The sequence below is a fragment of the Capra hircus genome, chromosome 14, assembly GCF_001704415.2.
Source record: "Capra hircus breed San Clemente chromosome 14, ASM170441v1, whole genome shotgun sequence".
NCBI classification, from domain to species: domain Eukaryota; kingdom Metazoa; phylum Chordata; class Mammalia; order Artiodactyla; family Bovidae; genus Capra; species Capra hircus.
Genome location: NC_030821.1, coordinates 82,576,547 through 82,593,644, shown reverse-complemented (window position 1 = coordinate 82,593,644; position 17,098 = coordinate 82,576,547).

Below are 17,098 nucleotides of genomic sequence, written 5' to 3'. Positions count from 1 at the left end.
ATTGATATAAAGTAAATAATACTCAAAGTAAGAATTCAATATAGATGAATGAATGGTGTATTAAAATTTTAATTTTTTATAGATTAAAGTGACCAACTGATTTATGGAGTTCCTCATTTGTCCATCAGGTATTTGAAAACCAGGAAAAATAAAGTAAGTTAGTCAAACTACTAAAAACGTTCTACTTTTTGAAAATGGTTCCATGAATAAGAGTCTTGTATCACTTAACAAAATTGAGGAAACAAAGGAATTGCCCTTAATTAATCTTGCATAGTGATATAAACCATCACTAATCAGGAGAAAGTCAATTTGATCTAAAATGAATTTTAGTTTACTTTGGATGTTTATTCACCTCATTCAGACAAATTGAAACCTTACTCAGTACCTAAATTATAATTTAAGTATCTATATGATTAATATTCCCACACAGTTTTAGAAAATGACATGCCACATTTCAACTCATCTCAACTAATGAAATATCATTCAATAAATTAAATCTTGATGTATTTTGAAGCAGGCATACAATTCACAGTGACTATGTGTACCCTATTAAGTATTTTGAGGACAAAGTTCAAAAAACAAAATAATGACAGATGGGAATTTCCAGCAAATCCAGAGCAACCTACAATCTCATCTGAATATGTATGCATGTTCACTGCTTTATATTCACTAATGATTCATATTCATTGAATATGATTTTATTAAGATGAAGCCAAAGGGAGTACTTTATTCAAAACCATATTTCTTTATGAAGAAATCTATCATATTTCTCATAATATGACTATCTTTTTTCCATGAATGCTTCACATTTACATTTTTTTAAAGTAACTAAAACAAATCTATCTTGTTTGGAAATAGCAATTCCAAAAAAGAATGAATTGTATGCTTTGCGATACAATCTCCAATGCATCATATTTGTCTGCTTTTCAATTAATATTCATGAAATTTTTTGCACTATTTATTTTATAGATTGCATTTAATTCAGTTCTACTTTTCTAGTAAATGTGGTTGAACAAAAATACAAATTGCTATTTTATGAAGTGTACTGAAGTGTTAATTGTAATATGATCAAAAATGGCTAATAAGAAAGTTAAGAGAATGTTTTTCCATAGTGTACTTCTCAATAAGTTCTATAGCATGCTTGCATTATCATTGGTCTTCTTAGATTTTGACATATATATATATATATATATATATTTGTCATCATCATTATCAATGTAAAATCCAGCAAGCTAAAATACAATAGGGGAAGGCAGTATAAACCTGAACTTTAAAATTCTAATAAAGTAATTGCCTATTATGAGATCTAACTGTATTCTATAACCATCTCAGGCTCCAAATTTCTAAAATATGTTTTATCTTACCTAACATCACAAATATTCTCTTCCTTTTGCATTATCAATCCTAGTTATTAAGAAGAATTGAAAGCATCTTTGAGATTAGGTGACCCGAGTTTCATGCCCTAGCTTTGCCAAAACCTTCTGTGTAGTTTTAGGCAGGTTAATTAACAGAAGTGTCTTCATCTGCAGAATGTAGATGATAATTATTACATAATAGACTAAAAGAGATGATGAAGGTAAAGTGTTTTGCAGCTTCCTGAATATAAGTCTTCTGTGTATTTACACAGAACTATACACTACAAGATCTTCATGACCCAGATAACCACAATAGTGTGATCACCCACCCTGAGCCAGACATCCTGAAGTGCAAAGTCAAATGGGCCTTAGGAAGCATCACTATGAACAAAGCTAGTGGAGGTGATGGAACTCCACTTGAGCTATTTCAAACCCTAAAAGATGATGCTATGAAAGTGCTGCACACAATATGCCAGCAAATCTGGAAAACTCAGCAGTGGCCACAGGACTAGAAAAAGTCAATTTTCATTCCAATTCTAAAGAGGAACAATGCCAAAGAATGCTCAAACTACTGCACAATTGCACTCATCTCACACACTAGCAAAGTAATGACCAAAATTCTCCAAGCCAGGCTTCTCAACAGTACATGAACCGGGAACTTCCAGATGTTCAAGCTGGATTTGGAAAAGGCAAAGGAACCAGAGATCATATTGCCAATATCTGTTGGATCATTGAAAAAGCGAGAGTTCCAGAAAAACATCTACTTCTGCTTTATTGATTACACTAAAGGCTTAGACTGTGTAGATCACAAGAAATTGTGGAAAATTCTTCAAGTATTGAAAATACCAGACCACCAAACCTTTCTCCAGAGAAATCTGTATGCAGATAAAGAAGAAACAGTTAGATCCAGACATGGAAAAACAGACTGGTTCCAAATTTGGAAAGGCCAAACTGTGGAAAATTGTGAAAGAAATGCTAATGCCAGACCACCTGACCTGCCTCTTGAGAAACCTATATGCAGGTCAGGAAGCAACAGTTAGAAGTGGACATGGAACAACAGACTGGTTCCAAATAGGAAAAGGTGTACATCAAGGCTGTGTATTGTCACCCTGCTTATTTAGCTTATATCCAGAATACATCATAAGAAACGCTGGGCTGGAAGAAGCACAAGCTGGAATCAAGATTGCCAGGAGAAATATCAATAACCTCAGACATACAGATGACACCACCCTTATGGCAGAAAGTGAAGAGGAACTAAAAAGCCTCTTGATGAAAGTGAGAGAGGAGAGGGAAAAAGTTGACTTAAAGCTCAACATTCAGAAAACTAAGATCATGGCATTTGGTCCCATCACTTCATGGCATCTGGTCCCATCACTTCATGGGAAATAGATGGGGCAACAGTGGAAACAGTGTCACTTTATTTTTCTGGGCTCCAAAATCACTGCAGATGATGATTGCAGCCATGAAATTAAAAGACATTTACTCCTTGGAAGAAAATTTATGACCAAACTAGATAGCATATTCAAAAACAGAGACATTACTTTGCCAACAAAGGTCTGTCTAGTCAAGGCTGTGGTTTTTCCAGTAGTCTTGTATGGATGGGAGATTTAGATGGTGAAGAAAGCTGAGCACCAAAGAATTGATGCTTTTGAACTGTGGTGTTAGAAAAGACTCTTCAGAGTCCCTTGGACTGCAAGGAGATCCAAATAGTCCATTCTATAGGAGATCAGTCCTGGGTGTTCTTTGGAAGGAATGATGCTAAAGCTGAAACTCCAGTACTTTGGCCACCTCATGCGAAGAGTTGACTCATTGGAAAAGACTCTGATGCTGGGAGGGATTGGGAGCAGGAGGAGAAGGAGATGACAGAGGATGAGATAGCTTGATGTTATCACTGACTCGATGGACGTGAGTTTGTGTGAACTCCTGGAGATGGTGATGGACAGGGAGGCCTGGCGTGCTGCAATTCATGGGGTTGCAAAGAGTCAGACATGACGGAGTGACTGAGCAGAACTGACGTCAAGGTTGCATATTGTCATCCAGCTTATTTAACTTATATGCAGAGTACATAATATGAAATGCTGGCCTGGGTGAAGCACAAGCTGGAATCAAGATAGCCAGGAGAAATATCAATAATCTCATATATGCAGATGATATCACTCTTATGACAGAAAGTGAAGAGACACTAAAGATCCTCTTAATGAAAATGAAAGAGGAGTGTTAAAAAACTGGCTTAAAACTCAACATTCAAAAAATGAAAATCATGGCATCCAGTCCCGTCACTTCGTGGCAAATAGATGGGGAAACAATGGAAACAGTGACAGACTTTATATTCTTGGGCTCCAAAATCACTGCAGGTCGTGACTGCAGCCATGAAATTAAAGGATGCGTGTTCCTTGGAAGAAAAGCTATGACCAACCTAGACAACATATTAAAAAGCAGAGACTTTACTTTGCCAACAAAGGTCCATCTAGTCAAAGCTATGGTTTTTCCAGGAGTCACGTATGGATGCAAGAGTTGGACTATAAAGAAAGCTGAACGCTGAAGAATTGATACTTTTGAACTGTGGTGTTGGAGAAGACTCTTGAGAGTCCCTTGGACTGCAAGGAGATCCAACCAGTCCATCCTAATGGAAATAAGTCCTGAATAGTCATTGGAATGACTGACGGTGAAACTGAAACTCTAATAGTTTGGCCACCTGATACGAAGAACTGACTTATTAGGAAATACCCTGATGCTGGGAAAGATTAAAGGCAGGAGAAGAAGGGGGTGACAGAGGATGAGATGGTTGGATGGCATCACCAACTAAATGGACATCAGTTTGAGCAAGCTCCAGGAGCTGGTGATGGACTGGGAAGCCTGGCATGCTGCAGTCCATGGGGTCGCAGAGAGTCGAACAAGACTGAGCAACTGAACTAAACTGAACTAAACTGAGACTTACTTAGTCTCCTTCTAGGCCCTTTTACAGCCAATCCAGCCTTGAATTTTGTTACTCCTTGATTATTTAAATCTCTCATAATCTGCCCCTTCTTCTTCACCCTGACCATGACAGTTTCAGTTTGTTCCCCCTCTGCAACTCTGTATTCTGTCTTTGCACTTCTCAATGGTCTCCCACCTAAGCTCTAAGCCCTTCAATCCATTTTCCATGATACCTTCAGAATAGGTCACAAAATGTCTGGAATCATGTCAATACAACACAAATCTGAATATTTCACTTTCCCAAATTAAGCTTTGAGTAGCCTAAGCTGAATTCATTTGCATGATTTTGAAAGCCCTCCATGATCTGAGATGCAGCTCTTGATCACATGGTCTGCATTAGCTTCTCCTCATCGTCCGCTCAACTCTGTCATTGAACAGGTGTATCATCATCACATACCTTTGCAGGTGCTGCTTCCTAGTCTGGAATAGAAGAAAAGCAGTAGACATACCTCTCCAGATAGATCTAAACTTCACTTTATGTTACTGTGTATACAACATAATTTTCTATGTAAGATTTTTTTAAAAGATTATTTGGTTATTGCAGAAGTAGCCAGTATAAACCAGGAAATTCTACTTTAAAATATTTTCAGACATGCAACCCTGCTCTTTATTGCTAATATAATTAAATGTCTTCAACAAGTTCAAACGTAGAACTTTCCAAACCAAAACTTCAGAGGTCAACCTAGAATCCAATTTTAAGAAGACATTTTAGAGTAGATTCTGAGAATTTGTAATCAGATGTCCTAATAATCACTTCCTTATATAGTGTTAAATGTAATAGAATTTAAAGAGGTGAAAATTGAACATTTCTTTAAAAGCAACACAGTGAACATTTTTCATAAGAAAAAAACATTTAGGATGTCATAAAAAATGCAATTTCTACAGAGTAAGAAAAATTAGAGGCATCAATTTGAAGTTTATCCTCTTACTGCTATTACTTTAAGTAATGCATGAAATTTTTCTTCACATTTCAATGATCCATTGTGTCTCCCTTCCATGATTGTTCACTGTAGTCTCAGATGATATATTACTACCTCATGGACAGGTGAAAATAAACATATTCTGAGCACGAAAAAAATCTTCAAATTTCTCATCTGTCTCTAGTTATCTCCCTCAGTGGTCTGAATGTGTCTGATATTGATATATCACGTTTTCTTCTCTATTGTTGTCCTGCCTACTTCCCTCCTTCTTTCTGTGAATCACAGGATTTCAAGGCTATAGCTACCCTTAACTTCATGGCTAGAAATTTTCACCAAATTTGTCTTTTTGAGTTTTCTTTATGGCAGTACTTTTATAGGAACTCAAGAGTTGTTTCAATTGTTGCAACACTGTTATGTAGATCTATCACACTGATTGAATAAAAGAAATGAACCACAATCCTGCATTAAAGGAAATGACATATATAATCTTTTTACTGTCCTTACAATTAAGAGAAAACAGCCATTAGTGAAGATCTTCTCAAAACAGGCACTATTGACCCCTTGGGCCAGGTCAGGTTTTGCTGTGGAAGCATGCTCTGTGCACTGTAGGATGTTTAGCAGTATCTCTGGCCTCCACATTCTAGATGTAAAAATATATCCCCAAAATATCTCCTGACATTAACAAGCATCTCCTGAGGAATGACAAAATCACCCCGATTAAGAATCAGTGCATCAGATTGTGTTATTTTTCAGGTGTAACATCTACATTAGAGGCTGGCAAGCTATGAACCAGAAGACAATCTGACCACAGCCTGTTTTCATACGGTCCATGATCCAAGAATAGTTTTCACATTTTTAAAGGATTGTAAGGAAGAAGAGGAAGGAGAAGAGTATGAAATAGAGACTATAGATAATGTACACAGCTTAAAATATTCATTATCAAAAACTCTAGAGTAAAAGTCTACCGATGTTTGAGATGAATAAACCGAAACTCCAGAGACATACGTGACCAGCCCAATTCACAGATTCTGATATTTCCAACTCTCTCATTAGTCCCAGCTTCTTCCACTTCTGTAATGTATGGTACACAGGACAATTAGGGTTAAAAATAAGGTTCCCCATAAGGAGGGAGACAAAAGTGGTTATCATACATATATTTGAGTTTATAGTTGATGTTCATTTTTTTGACTTACTGATTTGTACAGTAGGAATCCATGCAAGATGTGTTCTATTTCTATTTGTATGAAAAAAATACAATAAATTAATATTTTATATATGTTAAATATTGGAATTAGGTTTTTACCTACCTAATTTTAGAGAATATCATAAACTGGAATTACACATTGAATTTCAGAGACCTGGTAAAAAAGCTTTAAATTGTTTTCGTAGCCCCCTATTTCTAAACATACTACCACTTTTATTCCAAATAAAGAATAGATAGCTCTTTCTTTAAAAAGCTCATCACTTCATATTGCTTTGATGAGTAGGATAATAACAGTAAAAATACCCAATTTCATCTTGTTGCAGCTTAAATTCTTTTTTTTTTTTTCCTTTAGGAGTATAAGAATGCTGTGTGCTGCTTGTAGTTCACTGTATGTTTAAGATTATCCCTTCTTCTTAATGCTTCAGTTGTAGGTTTCCTGTCTCAATAACTGGTTTCTTTGACCTCTGAAGTTTAAGGCAACCCAAGAGTCCCAAATTTGTCTGAAATCACACGGGTAACTTCAAAAACTGCATAAACCTGTGTTCTACCCCAGACCTGGGAGTTAATGGGTCTGGGATTTAGCCCCAGATTTGTAAGACCAAGTGATGCCAACGTGGAGACAAGTTTTGGGACCACTGGCATAGGAGTTAAATATACATATTCAGGGCCAGGCTACCTGGGGCCACATTCCTGGTTCTGTTCCTTGTGAGCTCTGGCAAATCACTTAAAATTATGTGTTTCTATTCCTTTATCTGTAAAATGGATACTGTAGGATAATACTTACAGTATAATACAGTAATACTTATAATACTGTAACCTACTTTAAGATAACTACTTCTGGAGGATGCTGAGAGTTAATATAAAAAGCACTTGATCTTCAGCATTTAGTAAGTATTACTTAGTAATCATTAGCAATTAGTGGTATTTATAGTGATGGTATTAGTAATATCAATAATTTGTAATTCCCCAATCATTCTTTCTTCAATGTTGTTGTTGTTGCTGCTGTTGTTTAATTTAACGCTTAATTGGATCCAGGAATTGACCAAGCATTTAATTTGGGCCATTACAAAATGCAGGAATGACCAATGATTATCTGTTAGGAATCTAGTACAATTTTAGTTCCACTTTTAGATTTTTTTACATCATTAAATCAATGTCCTTTATGAATCAGAGTGAACCATGAAAATATTCAAGGAAGAATATTATTGGTTTTTTAAAAACTTTTTTCTCAGTCACTCAACCACCGACTATTAAGGCCAAATCATTTAGATTATCTGTACATATAAAAAGGTTGGTTCAACTCACAAATATATGTATATTCTGTTCTCAATTGTGTCTTTTTCCTTCTTTTTGTGTGTCTAAATTACTTTTTACATATTGAATTTACATATACAAAACAAATTACCAATATGACTAATTTGAAGGGAGGTTATAGAAAAACTTATTCTTTTAATTTTTCCAACGATTAAATTTAGTTCTTTGACTTGTTCAGTTCAGTTCACTTCAGTCACTCAGTCGTGTCAGACTCTTTGCAACCCCAGGAATCGCAGCATGCCAGGGAGCACTGTCCATCACCATCTCCTGCATTCACTCAATCTCACATCCATAGAGTCAGTGAAGCCATCCAGCCATCTCATCCTCTGTCGCCCCCCATTCTTCGTGCCCCCAGTTCCCCCCAGCATCAGAGTCTTTTCCAACAAGTCAACACTTCGCATGAGGTGGCCAAAGTACTGGAGGTTCAACTTTAGCATCATTCCTTCCAAAGAAAACCCAGGGCTGATCTCCTTTAGAATGGACTAGTTGGATCTCCTTGCAGTTCAAGAGACTCTCAAGAGTCTTCTCCAACACCACAGTTCAAAAGCATCGATTCTTCAGCGCTCAGCTTTCTTCACAGTCCAACTCTCGCATCCATACATGACCACTGGAAAAATCATAGCCTTGACGAAATGGACCTTTGTTGGCAAAGTAATATCTCTGATTTTGAATATGCTATCTAGGTTGGTCATAACTTTCCTTCGAAGGAGTAAGCGTCTTTTAATTTCGTGGCTGCAGTCACCATCTGCGGTGATTTTGAGGCCCAAAAAGATAAAGTCTGGCACAGTTTCCATTGTTTCCCCATCTATTTCCCATGAAGCGATAAGACCAGATGCCACGATCTTCATTTTCTGAATGTTGAGCTTTAAGCCAACTTTTTCACTCTCCTCTTTCACTTTCATCAAGAGGCTACTTAGTTCCTCTTCACTTTCTGCCATGAGTGGTGTCATCCACATATCTGAGATTATTGATATTTCTCCGAGCAATCCTGATTCCAGCTTGTGCTTCTTCCAGTCTAGTGTTTCTCATGATGTACTCTGCATATAAGTTAAATAAGCAGGGTGACAATATATAGTCTTGACGTACTCCTTTTCCTATTTGGAACCAGTCTGTTGTTCCATGTCCAGTTCTAACTGTTGCTTCCTGACCTGCATATAGGTTTCTCAAGAGGCGGGTCAAGTGGTTTGGTATTCCCATCTCTTTCAGAATTTTCCACAGTTTATTGTGATCCACACAGTCAAAGGCTTTGGCATAGTCAATAAAGCAGAAATAGATGTTTTCTGGAACTCTCTTGATTTTTCCATGATCCATCAGATGTTGGCAGTTTGATCTCTGGTTCCTCCGCCTTTTCTAAAACCAGCTTTAACATCTGGAAGTTCACGGTTCATGTATTGCTGAAGCCTAGCTTGGAGAATTTTGAGCATTACTTTACTAGCATGTGAGATGAGTGCAATTGTGCGGTAGTTTGAGCATTCTTTGGCATTTCCTTTCTTTGAGATTGGAATGAAAACGGACCTTTTCCAGTCCTGTGACCACTGCTGAGTTTTCCAAATTTGCTGGCGTATTGAGTGCAGCACTTTCACAGCATCATCTTTCAGGATTTGAAACAGCTCCACTGGAATTCCATCACCTCCACTAGCTTTGTTCGTAGTGATGCTTTCTAAAGCCCACTTGACTTCACATTCCAGGATGTCTGGCTCTAGGTGAGGGATCACACCATCATGATTATCTGGGTCGTGAAGATCTTTTCTGTACAGTTCTTCTGTGTATTCTTGCCATCTATTAATATCTTCTGCTTCTGTTAGGTCCATACCATTTCTGTCCTTTATCAAGCCCATCTTTGCATGAAATGTTCCCTTGACATCTCTGATTTTCTTGAAGAGATCTCTAGTCTCTCCCATTCTGTTGTTTTCCTCTATTTCTTTGCATTGATCGCTGAGGAAGACTTTCTTATCTCTTCTTGCTATTGTTTGGAACTCTGCATTCAGATGCTTATATCTTTCCTTTTCTCCTTGGCTTTTCGCCTCTCTTCTTTTCACAGCCATTTGTAAGGCCTCCCCAGACAACCATTTTGCTTTTTTGCATTTCTTTTCCATGAGGATGGTCTTGATCCCTGTCTCCTGTACAATGTCATGAACCTTATTCCATAGTTCATCAAGCACTGTATGTATCAGATCTGGTCCCTTAAATCTATTTCTCACTTCCACTGTATAACCATAAGGGATTTGATTTAGGTCATACCTGAATGGTCTAGTGGTTTTCCATACTTTCTTCAATTTAAGTCTGAATTAGGCAATAAGGAGCTCATGATCTGAGCCACAGTCGGCTCCTGGTCTTGTTTTTGTTGACTGTATAGAGCTTCTCCATCTTTGGCTGCAGAGAATATAATCAATCTGATGTGACCATCTGATGATGTCCATGTGTAGAATCTTCTCTTGTGTTGTGCTATGACCAGCATGTTTTCTTGGCAAAATTCTTTTAGCCCTTGCCCTGCTTCATTCCGTATTCCAAGGCCAAATTTGCCTGTTACTCCAGGTGTTTCTTGACTTCCTACTTTTGCATTCAAGTCCCCTATAATGAAAAGGCATCTTTTGGGGGGTGTTAGTTCTAAAAGGTCTTGTAGGTCTTCATAGAACCATTTAACTTCAGCTTCTTCAGCGTTATTGGTTGGGGCACAGACTTGGATTACTGTGATATTGAATATTTTGCCTTGGAAACAGAGATCATTCTGTCATTTTTGAGATTACATCCAAGTACTGCATTTCGGACTCTTTTGTTGACCATGATGGCTATTCCATTTCTTCTGAGGGATTCCTGCCTGCAGTAGTAGATATAATGGTCATCTGAGTTAAATTCACCCATTCCAGTCCATTTTAGTTTGCTGATTCCTAAAATATCGATGTTCATTCTTGCCATCTCCTGTTTGACCACTTCCAATTTGCCTTGATTCATGGACCTGATATTCCAGGTTCCTATGCAATATTGCTCTTTACAGCATTGGATCTTGCTTCTGTCACCAGTCACATTCACAGGTGGGTATTGTTTTTGCTTTGGCTCCATCCCTTCATTATTTTTGGAGTTATTTCTCCACTGATCTCTAGTAGCATATTGGGCACCTACTGACCTGGGGAGTTCCTCTTTCAGTATCCTATCATTTTGCCTTTTGATACTGTTCATGGGGTTTTCAAAGCAAGAATATTGAAGTGGTTTGTCATTCCCTTCTCCAGTGGACCACATTCTGTCAGCACTCTCCACCATGACCTGCCTGTCTTGGGTGGCCCCACAGGGCATGGCTTAGTTTCATTGAGTTAGACAAGGCTGTGGTCCGAGTGTGATTAGATTGACTAGTTTTCTGTGAGTATGGTTTTAGTGTGTCTGCCCTCTGATGCCCTTTTGCAACACCTACCATCTTACTTGGGTTTCTCTGAACTTGGATGTGGGGTATCTCTTCACAGTTGCTCCAGCAAAGTGCAGCCGCTGCTCCTTAGCTTGAAGGTAGAATAGCTTTTGACTTGTTAATCATACCCAATCTGAATGTAATTAAATTAACCTACTAACCCTTGGACTGCAACGAGATCCAACCAGTCCATTCTAAAGGAGATCAACCCTGGGTGTTCTTTGGAAGGAATGATGCTAAAGGTGAAACTCCAGTACTTTGGCCACCTCATGTGAAGAGTTGACTCATTGGGAAAGACTCTGATGCTGGGAGGGATTGGAGGCAGGCAGAAAAGGGGACGACAGAGCATGAGATGGCTGGATGGCATCACCGACTCGAAGGACGTGAGTTTGAGTGAACTCTGGGAGATGGTGATGGACAGGGCTGCCTGGCGTGCTGCAATTCATGGGGTCGCAAAGGGTCAGACACGACTTAGTGACTGAAATGAACTGAACTGAACTCTGACAATTAATATAAGTTTTATTCCTAGCTTTGAATTGTTTAAAAACAGCTGCATAATAAATTCTGAACTTTTTTAGACATATAATTAACCTCATTATTAGAAATATCATTCTTTGCCTACATATGTATTTACAATTACTCTTTTTCCAATTCAGAAATAAGAGTGTCCCTTGAACAATCCCTGGTGGCTCATTTGGTAAAGCATCTGCCAACAATGCGGGAGACCAGGGTTCAATTCCTGGGTTGGGAAGGTCTCCTGGAGAAGAAAATGGCAACTCACTCCAGTATTCTTGCCTGGAGAATCCCATGGACAGAGGAACCTGGTAGTCTACAGTCCATGGGGTCGCAAAGAGTCAGACACGACTGAGTAACTTCACTTTCTTTCACTTGAACAATCTACTTAAAGTGTTATAGGAAATAAAATCCTTGCACTTTTAACTTTTGTCTAATCCTCTTGAGAAGGTAAAATAAGTCCTGCCAGAATTGTTCAAGAAAACTCATTTAATGACTATTAGGATCAAAGGATTTTGTCTTCTTTCAAGGAAGTAGCCTTATGATTAATGGATGAAAACTAACTTGAGGAAGCTTCTGGCTCTGTGTGCAAGGAGGAAGAACAACAATCAAAAGACAGCTCCATTTCAAAATAGGTGAGGGACTTGAATAGACATGTCTCCGAAGATGATCAATAAACACATAAAGAGATGCTCACTTCATTAGGCATTAATGGAATGCAAATCAAAACCACTCTGAGGTACCACTTTATACCTACTACAATGGCTATATACATTTTTAATAAAAAATGACAAGTGTTGGTAGAAAAATAACAATTGTTGATGAAAACACTGAAATCCCAGTACATTGCTGGGGGGGGGATTTTAAATGGTCCAATTGCTGTGGGAAAAAATTTGATCATTTCTTAAAAAGTTAAGCATCATGGCAATTTTTTTTTGACTTGTCTCCTGGAGTAATATAAATAAAAACAAAAAATGATCAAATGTAACCTAATTAAACATAAAAGCTTTTGCACAGCAAAAGACACCATAAACTAAGTGACAGCTTATAGAATGGAAAAAAAAATCTGCAAATAATGTAACAGATAAGGGATTCATTTTCAAAATATGCAAATAGTCCTTGTAACTAAATAAATTAATTAATTAAAAATGGGTAGAAGATATAAACAGACATTTAGCCAAAGAAGATACAGATGGCCAACAGACATATGAAAAATATTCAACATTGATAATTCTTAGAGTAATGCAAAACAAAACTGCAATGAGATAGCACTTCACATTAGTCATAATGGCCATCAACAAAATTTCTTTAAATAATAAATGCTGGAGAGAATGTGGATAAAAAGGAATCCTTCTACGCTGTTGGTGGGAAAGGAAATTGGTGCAGTCATTATATAGAACAGCGGGAAGTTTTCCTAAAAAGAAATTAAAAATGCAGCTACTCTCTGATCCTCCCATCCTACTTCTGGTCATATATCACAAAAAAAATTATAATTTGAAAAGATACATGCACCCCAATGTTAATGTAGTACTATTTACAATAGCCAAGACCTGGAGGCAACCTAAATGTTCATCAACAGACGAAAGGATGAAGAAGATATGATGATATATGCATACAAGGAAATATTACTCAGCCATAAAAAAAGAATGAAATAATGCCATTTGCAACAACATGGATGGACCTAGAGATTGCCATATGTGAAGTATGTCAAAAAAAAAAGATAAATATCATGTGATATTACTAGTAAATTGAATCTTAAAAAAGATACTGATGAACTTATTTACAAAACAGAAATAAACCCACAGACATAGAAAACAAACTTATGGTTACCAAAGGGGAAAGAGGTGGGGGAGGGGTAAATTAGGGGGAGTTTGGGATTAATATATACAGATGACTATATATATAAGCAGATGACCAACAAGGATACACTGTATAGCACGGGGGACAATAGTCAATAATTTATAATAACATTTAAGGGAAAAATATTTAGATGTAGATAGATATGGTAAGATGTGGATTCAATCCCTGGCTTGGGAAGATTCCCTGGAGGAGGGCAGAGCAACCTGCCCCAGTATTCTTGCCTGGAGAAACCCATGAACAGAGAAACCTGGCAGGCTACAGTCCATAGAGTCACAGAGTCCTACATTTAGCATGCTCACACAGACACATATAGATAGATACAGGGCTTCTCTGGTAACTCAGATGGGAAAGAATGCAATGCAAGCGACCTGGGAACAGTTCCTGGTTTAGGAAGATCTTCTGGAAGATGAAATGGCAACCCACTTTAGTATTTTTGCCTGGAGAATTCCACAGATAGAGGAAACCCATGAACAGAGAAACCTGGCAGGCTACAGTCCACAGGATCACAAAGAATCAGAGAGAACTGAGCAACTCACACACACACACACACACACACACACATACACACATGCACCTTCTTAAGTGAACAATGCAAAGAAATAGAGGGAAACAATAGAATGGGAAGGACTAGGGATCTCTTCAGGAAAATTAGAGATACCAAGGTAATATTTAATGCATAGATGAGCATAATAAAGGACAGAAATGGTATGGACATAACCAAAGCAGAAGAGGTGGCAGGAATACACAGAAGAACTATACAAAAAAGGTTTTAATGACTTGAATAAGCACAATGATGTGATCACTCACCTAGAGCCAGACATCCTACAGTGTGAAATCAAGTGGGCCTTAGGAAGCATTGCTAGTGAAGGTGATGGAATTCTAGCTGAGCTATTTAAAAATACCAAAAATGATGTTGTTAATATACTGTACTGGTGTTTTTCTTTCTGGCTTACTTCACTATGTATAATTGGCTCCAGTTTCATCCACCTTATTAGAACTGATACAAATGTATTCTTTTTAATGGTTGAATAATATTCCATTGTGTATATATACCACAGCTTTCTTATCTATTCATCTACTGATGGACATCTAGGTTGCTTCCATATCCTGGCTATTATAAACAGTGCTGGAACCAATACAATATTGTAAAGTAAAAATAATAATAATAAAAATAATAAATAAACAAATGATGAATGGTTAAAAAATAAAATAAAAATGATGTTGTTAAAGCATTGCACTCAATATGTCAACAAATTTGGAAAACTCAGCAGTGGCCACAGGAATAGAAAAGGGCAGTTTTCATTCCAATCTCAAAGAGGGACAATGCCAAAGAATGTTCAAACTACCAGAAAATTGCTCTCATTTCATGTGCTAGTCTGGTAATGGACAAAATCCTCCAAGCTAGGCTTCAACAGTATGCAACCAAAAACTTCCAGATGTACAAGTTGAATTTAGAAAAGCAGAAGAACCAGAGATTAAACAGCCAACAACCACTGGATCATAGAAAAAGCAAGGAAATTCCATGAAAACATCTATTTCTACTTCATTGACTATACTAAAGACTTTGACTAAGTAGATCAAAGCAAAACGTGGAAAATTCTTCAAGAGATGGGAATACCAGACTATCTTACCTGCCTCCTGAAAAACCTGTATGCAGGTCAAGAAGCAACAGTTAGAACTGGACATGGGAAAATGGATTGGTTCAAAATTGGGAAAGTAGTATGTCAAGGTCTTGTCACCCTGCTTATTGAACTTCTATGCAGACTACTTCATGCAAAATGCCAGGCTGGAGAAGCACAAGCTGTAATCAAGATTGCTGGGAGAAATATCGGTAAACTTAGATATGCAGATGACACCACCCAAATGGCAGAACGTGAAAAGAAACTCTTTAGAGTCTCTTGATGAAGGTGAAAGAGGAGAGTGAAAAAGCTGATTTAAACTCAACATTGAAAAAACTAAGGTTATGGCATCACATCCAGTTCCATCTCTTCATGGCAAATAGATGAGGGAAAAAATGGAAACAGTGACAGACTTCATTTTCTTGGGCTCCAAAATCACTGTGGACAGGAACTGCAGTCATGAAATTAAAAGACACTTACTCCTTGGAAGGAAAGCTATGACAAACCTAGACAGCATATTAAGAAGCAAAGACATTACTTTGCAGACAAAGGTCTGTATAGTCAAAGCTATGGTTTTTCCAGTAATCATGTATGGATGGATGTGAGAGTTGGATGGTAAAGAAGGCTGAGCACTGAAGAAGTGATACTTTCAAACTGTGATGTTGGAGAAGATTCTTAAAAGTCCCCTTGGACAGCAAGGACATCAAACAAGTCAATCCTAAAGGAAATCACTCCTGAATATTCATTGGAAAGACTGATGCTGAAGCTGAAGCTCTGATACTTTGGCCACCTGATACAAAGAGCCAATTCATTGAAAAAGATCCTGATGCTGGGAAAGATCAAGGGCAGGGGAAGGGGGTGACAGAGGATGAGCTGGGTGGGTGGCATTAGCAATTCAATGGACCTGAGTTTGAGCAAACTCTGGGAGATAGTGAAAGACAGGGAAGCCTTGGCTTGGTGCAATCCATGGGGTCACAAAGAGGCAGAGACAATTGAGCAACAGAACAGCAACAAAAGCATGTAAAACTGAAGCACTCTGATATTACTTTAAAGCAGAGTTTTCCAAGATGGGGAGTGTTGATAATTTGGGGCTGAATCCTTTGTTGCCACGTTTACTGTAAGCATTTTTGCAGCATTGTTGAGCTCTCCCCACTAAATTTCAGTAGCATCCTCCTACTCATGCAGTAATAAAGGTGTGTCCAGACATTGCTAAGTGTTCCCCAGGGATAGATGGGGTGGTGGGGCAAAAACCTCCACCTGAGAACCACTGCCTTGAGATAATGATGTTCAACAGTACATCATGCTTGTTGAACAGTATGATGTTCAACAAGTACCTGGCTCAATAAAATCTTCAAAGAAAAAAAAGGAATGGATTTTGTACAAATGGTAGCAGAGCTGTCAAACAATTTTAAAAAGGCCTTATGACATAATGAGCTCTCCTTCAATGGAGTATTTATAACTCGAGGTTCATTCTTCACAAAACCTTTAAAAAGGGTCTTCCTTTGAGCGGAAGAATGGACTATGCATCACAAGTCCTTCCCACTACTAAGATTTCTTATTTCTAAATATGGTTTATGCTGTTCCATGTTGGAATATACAAGTATAGCACTGTTAACTGGTTGTGAGAAATTCATCTTTGTAGAGTTTATCAAATTATTCTATTCTGTGGGTAAAAAGTGCGTGGAACTGCATTGTATTTGGATGTTTTGCAAAAAGATCATGAAAAGAGAAGGAGGAATAGATACATATCTTGTCCTAAGTACTAGAAAGAAAAATAAACTGATCCTTATAATTCTACATTAAAGTATTGATTTGGAATTAAACATTTAACATTGTGTATTTTAATATCCCCCCTTTTTATTTTACCTTGCCTCACAGCTCGCAGGGTCTTAATCCCCAACCAGGGATTGAACTTGTGCCCCAGTAGTGAAAGTGCCAGG